Raw genomic sequence first — 5,834 nt, 5'->3', positions numbered from 1 at the left:
GGTTCCCGGATTCGACCCGTTTAAAAAACGGGTCGGGTTCGGGTTGACCCGGCAGAACCCGGAAACCCGTTTGAAGCCCTGCCAGCGTTGCTGCCCGCGACTACCACGCTCGCCCGCGTCGCACAGCCCGTGACGCTTTCTCGGGTCGCTCGCCCGCGACGCTCGCAAACCCGACCTCGCCCGCGTCACCCGCAAACCCGACCCCAATCTCGCCCGCGTGCGTCGCAACCGTCGCTCACCCGCGTCACTTGCCCGTGTCGGGTCGGTTCAATCCGGCAACCCGCCAGGTCGGGTTCGGGTTCGCATTTCTGACCCATTTACCTATCTGTTTCGGGTTAGGGTCGACCCGTTTGAACCCGGGTCAGTTTCGGGTCCGACCCGTGACCCGAAATTGACACCCCTAATTATATGTATCCTAGTTACTTTACAAATTTTAAATATTTAATTAAGCCTATAGCTCTTATAAGTGAATGACCAACGATCATCTCCATCAACTATTGTGAACAAATTGTCATGATCCTATTGCAATCACCAACAAGGCAGACACACACTATTGATATTAAATTCAGTGCTTGACATCACCAATAAAATTAACATCTACTATTGCAAGTAAGATCGGCCTTCATCATCACCATAGACGTCATAGTTGTCGATGTTAACAAGGTCATTAATAACATCAACATCCGCCGACACTAATTAAGTTAATATATTCTATTGATGATAATAGTGATTCTTATCGACGCTCATAAGGTTGTCACATATTGTGAAGACTAATCTTAACAAGATAATTGCCCGCCAAAGTTAATAAGGCCAACATACACAATCCACATTAACATTGACCCTCTCATCACCAATATAATGGTGATGACGCTGCTAAGATTGACATATATCCTCACCCATAACATTGGCGTATGTGATCACAAATAAGACCAACGAATGCATCCTATATCAATATAATGGTTGTTATTTTTAATGAGGATGAGCCCCATCATCATTTTAATAATAAGATAAACGCTCAATGTCGAAACAAATGTCAATACCAACACTGACACAATTGGTTTCACAACATTGATGATCGTGTAACAACATTGATGCTCTTCATCAACCCATTTACCAAACCTAGCACCTTAATGTGTTGTTGGTCTATCTTCTTGTATTGACAACAACTAAGAAGATCATTAATAATCTCTCCATGACAACTCCAATGCCACCAATACTTCTACTTTGGCTTTAAAAGTTATCTTCAATATTTTATATGTGTATATTATATCCATGACTTGTAATTTAAAATTATATTAGCTAGATTAGGCCCCATAGTTTTTCTCATTTCTATATTTGAGCTGCACTCAATTTATCTTATATATATATATGTGTGTGTGTGTGTGTGTGTGCGTGCGTGCGCGCGCGAGCGCGAACTTTTATATAATTCTAAATAATAAGTAAATATGATAAATTCTCTTTGCAATACTAACTAAATATCTTGAATGTCTTTTTACATAATTTATATTATAATAAAAATTTTCTTATACTTTTAATAGCTAAAAATAAATGACAATTAAAAGATATAAATAATTAAAATATTGGCTAATGCAATAAGAAAATTATTGACCATCACAATTAAGAGGTCATTTGCTCTTCACACAACAATTATAATTTCATTTTAATGCTATTTTTTATGATTATTATAATTTTTTTACGCTCGAGTGGTGCATCAAGATTCCTAGGGCCTCGTAGCTCTCTTGAATATATCAAGATAGAGTGTTTAGGTTTTAGCTTCTAAGTTCCCCTCTCATGTAGAGAGTAGGGACCTATTAATTGATTTTTGAGAGTGGCATAATGAAAAATATGAAGAAAATTTGGAACTCTCTATCAGATGGACCATGTTAATTCCTTTGATCATAAAGCATTAATTCAATATTTATTTTAGACTTGTTGGATTTGTCTCATCGAATAGCTCAACTCTGACTATAAGCATACCAAAATTGGAGGCTATCTGATCACCCAATTAATCATTAGAACTTTTTAGTTACACTTCAGGCCTTAATTTGGGCTCATTCGAGCTTTGGATTGAACCATGTTAAGTGTCATAGGGGCTGTCTTGTCGATATGTTCAACTTTTAGGAAGTTCGTTGAAATGAGAGTTCAGATAGTTCAAAATTTTGTTTTGAAATTTTCCAATTTAAATATGTCTTGAGATTTATGCTCAATCAAGATGATTTTGATGACATATCAATTATCCTTAATATCATAATTGTTATGGTTGCAAACAAATTGAGTCGAGCCCAGTAGAAGCATGTTCATGTTTTAGCTCGTTTATTAATAGCTTGTTTGAGTTTGGTTTGAGCTTGATTCGAGCTTTTTCATTTGTGTTCAAGTTTAGTTCATGTTTGGTTTGTTTCCTACTTATCGAACTTTAAATGAGAGGTTCATTTAAATTAACGAATGAGCCTTATCAAGTAATTGACGAATGCGACTTATCGAGCTATTAACGAATGACCCTTATCGAGAAGTTTATTAGCTTAATAAACAAGCCTTGTTGAGATTTCTACCAAATATTATATCAAGCCTCTTAAAGAACATAATTGTTAAGCTTTGTTGAGCCTACAAACGAGCTAGCTTATCGAGCTTTTTCCCGCTCATAAACGAGTAGCTTTTTCAAGCTCATAAATGATACTTTTAATCAATGATCTTCTTCATGAACACAAAATCAAATAATCTATAAAAAATGAATAAGTATATTTTGATCATGAACAAACTCAATCTATAATCAGACTTAATCAATATTTGTATCAAACAATAATCTAGCTTTTTAATGAGCTCCATATCAAACAAGAATCAAGTTTCTTAATAAGCTTCTTATTGAGCTTCGTATCAAGCATGTTCGTGAGCTTCAAAAATGTTGTTCATGAACATAAACAAGCCAAACACAATAAATCAAGCTTATTTGATTACTTAATCAAACGATCATGAGCGAGCTATAATCGAGCCTAGCCATGAGTAGCTTGTCAAACACTTCATTTGAAGCCCTAATAATTGTTATAGAAGTTTTTTTTTTTATTTTTCTATATATTTATTGCAAATATCATTTAAATGTAGTATACATATTATAGATAGTAAAAATAATCACAAATAATAATTTTATGTAAATAAATTTAAATTTTCAAAATTTTTATTAGGAATTATGTTACAATTTTTGAATTCCCCTTTTAAAATAGTTAATTTAAAATTTTGTACATTCTATTAAATAAAACCACATAATCTGTTGTGCATAAGAAGAAAAAAATTTATGAGTTTTGAGCCAATGAATCGTTCTATATTAATATCCATTACCCCTCTCCCTCCCTTACTTCATTTGGCTTGCCAGATAGGAAAGGAAGGAAGCAAAGAAGGAGAAGAGAGAGCTCCTTCTAGTCTTTTATGTCATTACCTTAGTTAGGAAAAGACTTTTGATTGTTAAAGGTTATTTGAATCTAAGTTTTATTTTCAATGATTTTGATTTTCTAGATTTTATTTCTCTTTAAAAGTTATTAAAATATCTTTTGTCCTAATTTTTTGAATTTTAATCGTGCAACTTTTTGTATATGATGGATATGACCTTTATGAGCATTCTAGCTATAACATTGTTGAATTTTATTGGGTAAATTGGTAATTATGATTATTTGAATCTAATGAGTAGTATATTAATTGATATACATTTATAACATTTCATGGATTATTGTATTTCATGCTTACTACTAAAATTTGCATAGAAAATAATACGAATGAAGTAAAGCAAATGGGCATTACAAGAAAGGCTGGCTAGTTATAAAATAGTTCAGGTTGGTTGGAGAAAGATACCCTGTACAAGAGGAATGATCGATAGACTTTCCTTTAAATTATGAATTGTAGTGTAACCTCAATATAATATACAAGATACAATATAAAATACAATATAGAGAGTCATAAGAGGATAAGATAAGCCGACGGGCAAGTGTGATGACTCTTACGAGATAGCCACCTGAAATCTAACACTTATACTAATACACGATATAAAAAAATACTATATAACTAATTGGATGTCCTACTTGGCAATGCATAATTGAATCCATATTTGTATGCATTTACATAAGAGTGTATGAAATGACAAATAAATATAACCAATATATAACTGATATAATATGGCATAACATGTATCAAGGAGAGCTGATATATATACTAATAATGATATGGAATACAAACATCATATTGATATAACATACTGACATGACATACTAATATGATATATTTTGATATATGACATGATGATTTATATAAATAAATAATATATTAAAGTTCATTTTGACTGTACAAATCATATCATTGATTGATAGATTCTTTACTAATTCTCTTTGCTTACTAGGATACATTTGTTTTACTGACCATATTCATTCTACTTAGGATTATTGTTCTTACATATATGAATTGTTGTTCATATGATGTGCATGTTAAAAGCTTAATTATTAGAATTATTTTAGACTGAGCATATATATATACTTTTAGCTTGCCTTAAATGTAGTGATAATATTTGATTGCTTGTTAGGCTTTGTAAACTCATTATGTGGTTTTGATTTTAGGACTAAGAAAGAGGCATGATATTGTAGAGTGAGACTGATCAATGTTTCTAGATTTTATTTAGTTTTCTATTTTCTTCTATTCTTTTGTGTTTAGGAGCTGAAAGATAGATTAATGTATTAAATGTCTTCCTATCTATTATAAACAAGAGTTTAGTGAATGAATACATAGTGAAAGCTATCAATTTATATGGTTTTAGTTTTTTTTACTTGGTTAATTTATTTTGAATGAATTAAAATAAAAATTTTAGTAAATTAATTAAAACATAAATTAAATAATTCTTTCAAATTAGATGTTGGGTTGTTATACTTAATGTCTATGGTGAGAGTTAGCCTTGTTAGCAATGGAGGTTGAAAGAATTGGTGTCGATAATGGGTATTGACCTCCATTTCAACAATGAGCACCAATCTTATTATTACAATGGGTGTTAGCCTCATTAGAAACAACAACTTTCATATTGATGTAGATGGTGGGCATCAACATTTGTTTCGATGATTAGTGTTAGTCTTATTGGTGATAATGGACACTGATGTCAACCTTATTAGTAATAATGTACATTAAAGTTAATATCAATGGCACATGTCAACCTTGTTGACTACATTATGCATTGAAATTAATATTAACAGTGAACAATAGTGTTGATGTTAGTAGTGGGCATTAAGGTAGATATTAATGGCAATCAATAATCTTTTTTGTGTTGGTGTTGGTGATGATAATGGGTATCGATGTTACCAGCGATGGTGAGTGATGAATTTGTTGATGTTGATGTGTGTTAGCATTGGTGTTGACAGTGGTAATGAGCATATTAGCAATTATTGTAATAGCCTAAAAATGTGAAATAAATTTATTTGAAAATTATAAAGTAGAGCACTGTTGGTAATGATTGATGATAACCTAATTGACAACAATGGGCATTATAGACATTGATGTTGGTGTCATTAGTAGGGGACAACCATATTAGTATCACAAGGGTTAATGTCAAAAGTGTTCGTCAACCTACTTTGTAATAACAATCATGAATATTGTTGGCAATGAAAAATAATAATAATCTTATTGCTATCAATGAGTGTTGGCATTATTTAATATGATAAGCTTCAAGGTTGATGTATGGTGCATTCATTGATGTTATGATCACATACATCAATGTTATTAGCAAAGGTATATGTCATTCTTATTGGTGTCTACAAGCACTAACATTGTTGGTGTTGATAGATCTTAAAGTTAGTTTGTATTGTATATGTTGG

The sequence above is a fragment of the Dendrobium catenatum genome, unplaced genomic scaffold, assembly GCF_001605985.2.
Source record: "Dendrobium catenatum unplaced genomic scaffold, ASM160598v2 fragScaff_scaffold_1163, whole genome shotgun sequence".
NCBI classification, from domain to species: Eukaryota; Viridiplantae; Streptophyta; class Magnoliopsida; order Asparagales; family Orchidaceae; genus Dendrobium; species Dendrobium catenatum.
This window is presented reverse-complemented; position numbering follows the sequence as displayed.